The 12353-nt window shown below is 43.3% G+C and overlaps 1 long non-coding RNA gene across 1 annotated transcript; it reads left to right on the plus strand.

The window, feature by feature from the left end:
- Positions 1-1893: 1893 nt before the first annotated feature.
- LOC139419636 (uncharacterized) lies at positions 1894-8862 on the plus strand. Its single transcript, XR_011635423.1, has 3 exons — positions 1894-2124; positions 2441-2537; positions 8210-8862. It is a non-coding gene; the product is annotated as an uncharacterized lncRNA (long non-coding RNA).
- Positions 8863-12353: the final 3491 nt, after the last annotated feature.

The raw sequence follows: 12353 nt of genomic DNA on the forward strand, positions 1-12353 counted from the left end.
AATGTTTAATAACATTTTTGTGACCTGCCTCAATTTGTGTTTAAAATAAATAATTTCGATCCAATAATAAAAAGATAAACATCAAGAATCAACAAAGTGCATGCCCTTCCACAAAATGCTGAGTGATACAGCTTATTCATTATTATTATCAATGATGTTGCTCTTGCTGCGGGCGATTCCCTGATCCACCTCTACGCAGACGACACCATTCTGTATACTTCTGGCCCTTCCTTGGACACTGCTATCTAACCTCCAAACCAGCTTCAATGCCATACAACACACCTTCCGTGGCCTCCAACTGCTCTTAAACGCTAGTAAAACCAAATGCATGCTTTTCAACCGTTCGCTGCCTGCACTCGCACGCCCGACCTAGAATATGTGGACATCTATAAGTACCTAGGTGTCTGGCTAGACTGCAAACTCTCCTTCCAGACTCATATCAAACATCTCCAATCCAAAATCAAATCTAGAGTCGGCTTTCTATTTCGCAACAAAGCCTCCTTCACTCACGCCGCAAAACTTACCCTTGTAAAACTATCCTACCGATTCTCGACTTCGGCAATGTCATCTACAAAATAGCTTCCAATACTCTACTCAGCAAACTGGATGCAGTTTATCACAGTGCCATCCGTTTTGTTACTAAAGCACCTTATACCACCCACCACTGCGACCTGTATGCTCTAGTCGGCTGGCCCTCGCTACATGTTCGTCGCCAGACCCACTGGCTCCAGGTCATCTACAAGTCTATGCTAGGTAAAGCTCCGCCTTATCTCAGTTCACTGGTCACGATGGCAACACCCACCCGTAGCACGCAGCAGGTGAATCTCACTGATCATCCCTAAAGCCAAAACCTCTTTTGGCCGCCTTTCCTTCCAGTTCTCTGCTGTCTGCGACTGGAACGAATTGCAAAAATCTTTGAAGTTGGAGACTTTTATCTCCCTCACCAACTTTACACATCTGCTATCTGAGCAGCTAACCGATCGCTGCAGCTGTACATAGTCCATCGGTATATAGCCCACCCAATTTACCTACCTCATCCCCATACTGTTTTTATTTTATTTACTTTTCTGCTCTTTTGCACACCAGTATCTCTACCTGCACATGTTCATCTGATCATGTATCACTCCAGTGTTAATCTGCTAAATTGTAATTATTCACTCCTATGGCCTATTTATTGCCTACCTCCTCATGCCTTTTGCACACAATGTATATAGATTATTTTTTCCCCCCACTATGTTATTGACTTGTTTATTGTTTACTCCATGTGTAACTCTGTGTTGTTGTCTGTTCACACTGCTATGCTTTATCTTGGCCAGGTCGCAGTTGCAAATGAGAACTTGTTCTCAACTAGCCTACCTGGTTAAATAAAGGTGAAATAAAATTAATACAAAAAAATGATAGTTTAGTGGTCTATGATGATTTTATTTTTTACAAGGATAGGGCCTACGTGATGTGCTCCTAATTAGAAAGGTAGAAGCACACAAATAAATCTAGGAGAACAATGACAATGACTAAAACTTAATGAATAAACATTTTGGGGAGTGATCCATAATCGAGCACAATCATTAGGTGAGCCAAAAACATTTAATGTGGCCCGTGGTAACGACAGTTAATGAAATTGTAACTCCAGTTCTATGAGTGGCAGGGAGCCCCATAATGCAGCTCTGCTCTTGTTGGTTTACCCTGCTGCTGAGGCAGTGAGTAGCCTGAGAAATGTATTATGCACACACCTGCAGCCAATGGGAGTACAGGTGTCCCTGTATATGGGGATTGCCTCCCCACAATCAGCCTCCTGAAAATGATCTTCAGCGAGACTGTGGGTTGGCAAGGCCTTAAGGCCCATGGGGCTCTGCTCCACATATAGAGCTGGAGTTACAACTTCAATAACTATCGTTCTATATCGTGGAGCTCCGCCTCTGCTCCTATTGGTTTAAGGCGGAGCGAAACGTTCCCTAATGTACTCCCTGCCGAGCCTAACACTTCCCACGTAATGACAAGGTTGGGCCTAGCAATAGCTGTGACCGAGTCCAATGGCGCACTGGCCGTCAGGAGCACCGGGACATTTCCCGGTGGCCTGAGGGTCGTTTTGGCCTGCGGGGAATAGTCAACTTGACCAGCGAACAGGTCAGTCAAAACCACTAGCTAAAACACACTCACACGACACCCAGCATGGCTAGCTAAGTAGCCTAGCTAATAATGGTGACATAACGGCCGGTAGGCTAAACAGTTTGCCCGTCTTCGTGGAGTAATTATATCATAGCAATGAGTGCAACATAGCGATCATAATATGACATTTGAAGGCAATATGTTAAACTAGTAAAAAATAGTAAACCTAGACTATGGACTTGCCAGCATTCGGTCATGACTCATGCCACATGAGCTAGGGAAAGTGCACATACACTGTACAGAGAAACAGGCTACAGTAATTTTCTTTGCAAAGGTGAAGAAGGAAGCAGCAGCAGCACTAGAGCTTCAGGTGCTCCTGCAGAACTGGAGATGGTGGTCAGTTCAGAGTCAGACTCAGCAGGAACCTTCAGGTACAACTTAAAGGCACAAACCTAAACATGTAGGCTATGATCTTAGATTAATATGTGCTGTATTTATGAGATTATCAGTAGGACTGTAATCGGGGGCATACCGTGTACATTTGTATGTGCTATGATTGGTGTATTCCTAGTGAGTTTTTGAGGGTGCACCCATAGCCATAGCATACCTTGAAAACTCAGTTTTCAGATAGGCTACTTGTTGGTCAGTCCCAATTGTTTGTATTTTGTAATGTGGATAACTTTCTTCCCAGATGAACATAGTGGCCAAATGTATAACTAGTTTGGTACCCGTTGCATCAACAAATAGGGTTAGCCTACAAAATTAGCGGTTTGGTAGTTTGCATGAACAGGTTGGCCTGGGATGGAGTCAAATTCCAGGCCTGAATTATTGTTTCAGTCCGCCCCTGACCGAGTCCCACAGTACAGTAACACACGGTCTCACAATATACTGTGTCCTCTGTAAATCTGCAACACTCAGTCTAAGGCAAAGCCAATGACTAGTGAACAGACAACTAGAATATGAGACAAAGCTAATCTGAACAAGCAGATAGATAGTGCTCCAATATCCTGTCAAGAAAAACAGACCCACCAGAGAAGTGACACAAAGTGTCACCCTACACTGTGTTTTCGGTAACCCACCACACTCAATTTGAGGAACACAAAGACTGGTGGGTAGAGATGCAGGACATGAGTTGAAATTAACTGAACCAAGCAGACGTTAATTAATGCTCTAATATCCCTATAACAACTGGTACTACAGTGTTTGCAACACAAGGTGTCGCCCTACAGTGTGCTTCTAGTAATCCGCCTCCCCTAGTCTTAAGGAAACCGAAGACTAGTGGGCTGAAAAGTAATTACACAAGCCCAACTGAACTGAACAAGCTGACAGTTACCTCTCCAATATTCCTTCAATAACTGACACTCAACAGTGATGCAACTCAAGGTGTCGTCCTTCACCGTGTCATCAGTAAATCCACCGCACCTAGTCTGAGGAATAATCCACAGACTAGCGGGCAAAGAAAAGGACGACCTGAACCATCAGGCAGTTTGCATTCCAATATTCCCGCACAACTGATATTACAGTGAATCGTCACAAGGTGTCACCCTAGACCGTATTATCAGTAAATCCGCTTCACTCAAAAAACATCAACCCAGAAACTGTACTGCACATGCAGACAGTAAAAGAGTATATAAAACATGGGCAAATACTGAACTGAACGCTCAGACAGTAATAATGCTCCAATGTAATTTCAAAGATTGGTATAATAGTAATGTAATACAAGGTTACAAATACTATTTCCCTCATCATTCTGCCCCAACACAGTCTTAAACTGTTGGCATGTAAAAAAATATAAAAAAACATGAACTCTACTGCACTGAACGTCAGTCAGGAGACAAGTCTCATATGTCACTAGCGGGCCTCTTGGGAACATGCCCATTGACACAGCATCTTTCTCCTTTAGTTCAAGTCCTCCCATCAGCAACACTGAGTATGGACTGAGCCAGAGAGTTGGAAGACATATCTGAAAGATAGAAACTGATAAAAGGGGACTGTGACGACCAGGATGCCGCCGCGCAAATATCCTCTATCCCTGTTCCTCTGAAAAGAGCAGCAGAAGCCACAACTCCATGCGTGGAGTGGGCTCTTCTACCCAGATGCAATGGACGCTTTGCAGCCTCATAAGCCATCTCAATGCTTTCACAAAGCCAATGAAACTGACGCTGTTTAGAGAGTGGTCTACCGAGTGCCGCAGCACCGTGACACACAAACAGCTGAGGCGATGACCTAATGGCCGCCGTGCGCTCCAAGTAGTACGCCAAGGCACAGGCGATGGAGCCGTTCCTCTCCTATCAACATGCGGAGGGGTAGAGAAGGCCCACAAATATACAATCTGTTATCTGTATGAAATCTTAATAAATTTAAGAGGTTAGGACGTAACACCGCCCTGCTCTGATTGCCATTAATGGCAAGGCGGTCGGGCCTCATCTAAAGAGCGCACAAATCACTGACACGCTTAGCAGTGGTCAGAGTGAGTAACAGTGCCATCTTCAAAGATTACATTTTGAAGGGGATTTGGTTCAATGGATCGAACGGAGGCTTACAAAGCGCTTGGAGTACCAAAGTCTTATCCCACTGAGGGAGCGTGGCTCTAGGCATTGGCCGAAGCGTTCCCAATAGGATGCATTTCACTAGTGGGTGACTGAAGACGGTGTCTCTGCCAAAATCCTCATGACAAGCTGAAATCGCCACAGCGAACACCTTAATAGTGACGGGTGAGCACTGCTTATCAAATATACACTGTAGGAATGAGAGGACGCTCTCAACTTGACAGCACACGGGTCAACGTTCTTTGTGACGCACCACTGTGAAAACACGTTCCTGGATGTGGAACTGGCACGTGAGCCCTGTATAGTTCTGATCACTGCATCAGATAACCCACAGCACTCTAACCTGTTCCTCTCAGGAACCAGACCATCAGACCACTCAGCCTCCTGCCTGAAACAACGTGTCCCATCGATGTGGAATGGGACGAGGCGGCGAAATCAGCATCTGAATCATCTCCGCAAACTATGGAGCCCCTGAGCGACCGGGAGCTATCAATATGATTGACAACCCGCCTGAACTCACCGGAGCTAGTAGCAGGAGAATGGAGGACAGTGGTGGAAATGTTTACAGGAGAACAGATCTTACATTACTCATCTCATATGTATATACTGTATTCTATACCATCTATTGCATCTTGCCTATGCCGCTCGGTCATCGCTAATCCATATATTTATATGTACATATACTTATTCCATCCCTTTACTTAGATTTGTGTGTATTAGGTAGTTGTTGTGGAATTGTTAGATATTACTGCAAGGTCGGAACTAGAAGCGCAAGCATTTTGCTACACTCACATTAACATCTGCTAACCATGTGTATGTCACCAATAAAATAGTATTTTATTTGTCTAGCTGTATACACAGGTAGACAATCCTGTTGACTGGGCCAAGGTGCGCTCTTCACAATTCACATGAACCCCAAATGTGTGAGATGAATCACCATCTGTGTTGTGTGTGCGATCGGCATCTCTGCTGACGGGGCATGCACCAGTAGGTCGTCCAGGTAATCCAAATCCCTTATCTCCTGGCAATGCAATGGTTCTATTGCCACCTCCACGCATTTGGAAAAGGTGCCAGGTACCGGGGCGTACCCAAACAGCATCCTTGTGTATTCGTATGCCACCCATTGAAAGGCAAAACGGATGCACCGGCACATGAATGCATGCGTCCTTCAGGTCTATGCAAAAGTCTTTCGCATGGACACATTCCAGCAGACATTTTGTCGTGAGCATTCCGAGCATTCATTTGGCTACGCTCTTGTTGCGAATGCGTCGATCCAGTATCGGCCTCACCCCCCCCCCCCCCCCCCCCCCCCCCCATCTTTTTTCGACACTAGGAAGTAGAGCGAATATAGCCCGCTGCTCCTTTGCTCTCAGGAAACCACTGTGACCGCATCCTTCGCCAAAAGTTCTGTAATCTCTGCAACGAGAGCGGCGACTTTTTGGTGCGATTTCATTACCGTTTACACGAACCCCGTAAATGGGGAGGGGTCCGGCAAAATTCGATGGTATAACCCTTCTCCAGCGTCCGGTCCAATAATAATGACAAAGCGGGAGAGTGCGAAGCTGTGGTGCATTCAGTAGGAATTGCCTGTAATCCCTTATAGCCCTTGCTGCCGCTGTCCGCCGACAATAAAGCGGCGACAATAAAGCGGCGGTACTGCCCAAGGCGGGCCTCCCATGAAAGGGAGAGGAAACAATAGCGCATTCTGTGAGAAACGGGGGCGATGACAGATTGGTTATACTTGTAACCTTGCTGTCCAAGCCCTCCGTGATTGCAGCACGGGTCTGTACTGCACTGACAGAGGTGCTCGCTTGAGTCAGAGCGCCGTCCCCCAACAGGGATTGCGTCACATGCCCAGAAACGAGCTGTGTATGCAGGCTGTTATGTGAAACCCGAGCCACCTTGCTCATAGGAGACTGGTGTGAGGTTTTTATGAAGTGTAGCGCGGGGGCTCATTAAAGGTGTCTGCCCTGCTACCTTGTCATTAGCCCTACTCAAACCAACCTTGTGCGAGTGCTAAACTACGCACCCGTGGTGGGCAGTCCTACAACCAGAGGGGTGTGTGTGTGTGTGTGTGTGTGTGAGAGAGAGAGAGAGAGGTTCTCTTGTGACAAAGTCATCTCTTTATGGACCCTTTAAAAAAAATTGCCTAAAATGACATACCCAAATCTTATTGTCTGTAGCCGAGGACATGAAACTAAGGATATGCATATTCTTGATACTGAGAGTACGTCCTCTTGAGGGATATCTTCCTGAAAAAAAAGGATCCGTGAGGCCACTCCTGGCATGCTGTGGTCCCAAACCCAAGAAACATAGGTCGCGTGAGTCCACAAACACTGCCATTGAAGCGCAGCGACACTGAGCTCTGATTTAGCTTTTGGGGTGTTAATTTCCAACCCTGCTCCTACAGTTGTGTTAACTTCAGACTTTATTTTCGCCGTTTTTTTTAAACAGAAAAATACAAGGTCGAATCATGACATCAGTGATCTTCAGGTCGGAAAGTCAGAGCTCTAGAAAGAGGCCTGAGTTCCCGAGTTGGATCACCTTTCTTTGAAAACAATTTTTTCCAGTCCGAGCAATTTTTTTTCCTTAGTTCCCAGTTGTCTTGAACGCACTGAAGTCTGAGATTTCCAAGTTCCCAGTTGTTTTGAACATGGCACCAGTTGTCTTGAAAGCACCACAAATCCGCAAAGTAGGCTTAGTCTTGCTATGCTTTCAAACCTGCAGTAAACATGCACGAGAGAAACAAACCATTTTAGCTTCTCATGCATTGAAAAATGCATCCTTTCATTGTATGCCCCCTCCTCAACAAAAACAGAAGAATTTAAAAAATGTATAGGCCTACAGAAGTAAGAATGTGTGCAACACCCTTGCGGATATGATACACTAGCACAGGATGCAGCACTGTGAAACACAGCTTCCCATTCATGTCAATGGAAGGAAAGTGGAGAGGGCAGGGGACCTTTGGGCGGTGTGAAGGTAATGAAATATATACACTTTTCCTAACATTATGCAAATCACCAGCGGCGACTTCTGGGCGATGACCAATCATATTTATTTTATTTTATTTATTTAACCTTTATTTAACCAGGCAAGTCAGTTAAGAACAAATTCTTATTTTCAATGACGGCCTAGGAACAGTGGGTTAACTGCCTGTTCAGGGGCAGAACGACAGATTTGTACCTTGTCAGCTTGGGGGTTTGAACTTGCAACCTTCCGGTAACTAGTCCAACGCTCTAACCACTAGGCTACCCTAGCCATGACAAATTTGATGCTCTGCGACCCAAGGCCGGAGACTTTCTTCAGCAAAAATGGCAGACAAAAATACTAGAATGGAAGCAATGATGAATCATGCAAAAAATGTGCAGTTGACAGGAATATGTTAGTTAATGTAGAGACAAACAATTATGCATATTTTTTTTATCATAAACTTCATTTATGAAAATCGCAATTTAGTAAACTACCTTACATTAACATTAGCCAGCTGGTTGGCTAGCTTTATGGGTGTTGTGACATGAGTATGAAATTGCAATTCTGGTTGTTTCATGTTTTAGGGACTCCTGAAACAACCAGCAAACCAGGCTGTCATCTTGTGAAACAGTGGATCTAAAGAATCTTGCTAGCTAAAGCATTTACTGCAAATTGAATGTACAAGTTTGTAAGCTTTCCTTGCTGATATTTGCTATTCAATGCAGATAGATTAAATAACGTTGCTAGCTATGTTCTTGCTTATTGTGCAGTGGAAGATTTAAAAAAAAATACCTGTATGCCTATGGATGTGTAGCTAGCTGTCTTGCCGACCTGTGTTTAGACCCAAACGTTCGGGTTACATATTAGTTCCGAGCCTAGCTATGAACCTCAGTCTTCCAGTCTTTGTATGATGCATGTATGTATTACAATTATACACTTCAACAGTGTTTACCAATTTGGTCCTGGGACATCAATGGTTACACATTCTAACTAATAGACTAGAAACAGGATATTACTAGTTAATGTCTTTGTAATTCATATATACAGAAATATAATTTTAAAAAAACAGTACACTACACTATGCATCATGTAAATACTCTAAAACTAGTTCATCTCAATATCTAATGCCCTTCATCTGCATTGATCTGATAAACAGGATAGGTGTAGTATTTCATCAAATTAGACAATTTCAACCAGTAGAGAATGTGAAACTCCTTATTGGAAGTTCATTATTCAAGTGTTATGAATACATGCATTATAAATATTATAATTGTAATATTATAAATACATGTTCAATCTGTACTTCTGTTGTGCATTATAAAATCCTGAAGAAAGAGGTGGCGAGAGAGGTGTAAAAGACAGACAGGGAAAGAGGTAAGAACATAGGAGCAGGGAAGGCAGCATATGATTAATGAATCACAGGGGTTGGCATCCTCTCACATCAAAACATATTCTGCAGACGAGAGAGATGGAGAGAGAGCGAGCATGTTTAAGCCTTGTTTTTATTTTTTATTTTAACATTGTTAGTCATCATAATAATCAGGAGGTGAGATGCAAAACTGACCTTGGATCATTGATTCTGGGACTACTGCATCTATCTGTATTTCAATGTAAAGCATCTCTAACAATACTTCCTGTTGACCTGACCAATTGACCTCTCACCTCTGATCATGCTGTGCCCTCTATGTAGATAGTTCAGATGTGGGAGGGGTTCACCGACACAGCTGATAACCTAGAGGAGAGAGGGATGAAGTGAAGGAGATAGACTTATTGAGAAAATAAGGTAGTTAAAGAGACAGTGTTCAACAGGAATCTGGTAATGTGGAATAGTGTGGAATCTGGAATAGTGTGGTCTATGGTGTTGCCAGGGAACAGCACCCTCTTCGAAGAAGTAGGAGGTGAAGATATCCTGCACACGGATTGCCTCTCTTGCTGCGTTGTTGGACCCCATCCTTGAAACATCCTGCAGAGCAGCAGACTTCTCCTCTGGCACACATGAAGTTATGCAGGACACAGGTAGCCTTCACACATCTGAATTTCTCCAGGAGGCAGTCCCAGATAGCCCTGGTCACCCAACATTGCAGTGCCCTACACAGTAACTGTAGGCAATCGTTTTGAAGGAATCTCCAGTTACAAGGTATCTAGGAATATGGAAGACAATGTAATTATTTGACTTTTACATCACCAGGTCATTGTGGAATACTAAAGTATAATATCCCTGATAACAAATCATGATAACATTGGATTGATAGATGCATGGGCACACATATGTGCATATGATAATAACAGGATCCTATCAAGGATAGCATCACAAATTAATACATAAATACCACTTGAAGCTGGATGATAAGTTGATCATTTGAATCAGCTGTGCAGTGCTAATGCAAAAACAAAAATGTGTACCCCTTTGAGTCCCCAGGACCAGGACTGAGAACCACTGCTCTTCATTGGGACCTCTTCATATGTAGACAGGCTTTCATAGCTCTCTTTATCTGAGGACAGAAAACCTCAAGAAACAGACTTCATTATAGCCAAATTACACCGCACTGAATATTATGTTACTATTATCTCTGTCCTCACTTTTAGGGACAGGAACTACACAAAAGTAACGTTACCTGCCCTATCCAAAATAGCCTACTCTTCTCACTTTGACAGTTGGGGCTGCTATCCTTTCACCCTCCTCCATGGCTGTTAGCTAGCTACCTACAAATGCATTTGGAGTTTGTTTTTTATAGTGATAAATACAGACAGCTAGCTAATATGAAGTTATGTAGCTGGTGATATTTAATACACTTAGCTAGCTATCTATACAGTCTGTGAAGTTGGCTAGATAGCTAATGTAAACTCACTCACTTTTGTACATTGCCTTGGCTTTATTTTAGCGCCCCAAAAACGTAATACTTCCAGATCAACTGTAATGTCAATACCATTGTAAAGCACAATTTCTCCCCTTTCCAACAGAATCAATTAAATGACCCCCACGCTGCCCGTTTCTGCATGATTCAAGAAAACAATGAGCCCCGTCAGGTCTTTTTAAAAATGGGGGGTGGGGAAGCGAAACTAATGCGTGATAGTGAGAAGGAGAGATGTTGTGTGGGAAAATTGCTTTTTTTCACTCGATCTGTCCAACTTATCATCTTATCGCCTCTAAAATGTAAGTAAAACACTATAAAGAGTTTATATTATTTTAAGGTTTGTGTCGAATTTGAATCAGGTTTTTAGGGCGGTGCTAAAGTGATCTTAGAAGTAAACAGTGGCTTTGAGAATGATGATCGCATGCAATGATGAAACAAAAAATGACTAGGTATCCCCCCCATCACTGTCCATTTCTTGTTTTTAAAGGATGAGAGAAGTGCTACACCTGGTGGAGAGAGATTGTAAGACAGAAATAGTTGCTTTATGCGTGCTGTACGTTACGACATGACACGTCACGAAGTAACGGAGGGTCCGTTTTTTCAACTTTTCTCCAATACTATAGAGCCATTACCATGTCGATCAACACTTGAATAGAAACGTAGTTCACACCCCCGATTTTGAATTCAACACAGTCGCTACAGTCCCATTTCTTTGTAGCCTCGTGTGAATGTTACGGTTGCGCACATTTGTACGGAATGGGGTGAGTTTACGTTAGCTAGCCAACCAGCTAGCTCATTTGAGCTAGCCTGCACTGTAGCTAGTTAGCTAATGATACCTATTTTTTTTAAAACATTTTCGAAAAGTATTTACTTACTTGAATAGGTTCTCCCAGCCATGTGGACAATTGGAAACAGGCAGCAAAGTGTTTATCACCATAGTGTTTTAGAGGATTTTACTATTGAACTATGTACCCATTTAATAACCAGACCTTCATACACACTTGCTATGTTGAATTCTTGACGCACAATCGATCATGCTGCCAGCAAGCGAGTCACAATGGGCGGCCTAAACGGCACGCGGCAATTTACCGCAATCTAGTGTACATTCACCGTTTACAGGTTGGGTTAACAATTCAAGCAAAGTAGTTTTGTCTTTTCATTGCTTGTGAGTCATAGATTTGCTGCCACCTAGGGGCTACTCCTGAGGTAGCTGGGTATATAGGGTAGGTCAGATCTGGTTGTGAAAATTAAAATGCATGATTTATTTTCCATAAAAAAAGATGATTATGTCTGCACAGCCATGTTGTTAGTTTGGAATCTGTTTTGGAATACAATCTGCTCACCCCGCCTGCAAAAAAAGTATCCCTCAAAGAAAAAAAGGTAATGTGTCCCTTGATTAGATGGTTAAATGGGCTAGGTATGGGCCATCGCCTGCCTCCATCACTTATGGAAATTGTAGTCTCTCTGTAGACATTCACAGGAGACGACATCACAGGAGGTTGGTGACACCTTAATTGTGGATGACTGGCTCATGGTAATGGCTGGAGCAGCATCAGTGGAATGGTATCAAATACATCTAACACATGGTTTCCAAATGTTTGATGCCATTCCATTTGCTCTGTTCCAGTCATTATTAGGAGCTGTCCTCCCCTAAGCAGCCTCCACTGGTCGGCATGTTCACTGGGCAATCTCCTCCGTCTCTGTCATTCTACCCCCAAGCGAAAGTGAAACTTTGGGGCTCCTTTCTCAGTCACACATTTAGCCTAGTGTGGTAGTGGTACACATGTCTATGAGATTATTAACAAGGCATCAGTCCTGTATTGGACAAAAATAGTATTCTAAGAAGATGTGGTTTATGAGATATTTTAGGAAT

This window comes from Oncorhynchus clarkii, chromosome 10 (assembly GCF_045791955.1).
Source record: "Oncorhynchus clarkii lewisi isolate Uvic-CL-2024 chromosome 10, UVic_Ocla_1.0, whole genome shotgun sequence".
Classification (NCBI taxonomy): domain Eukaryota; kingdom Metazoa; phylum Chordata; class Actinopteri; order Salmoniformes; family Salmonidae; genus Oncorhynchus; species Oncorhynchus clarkii.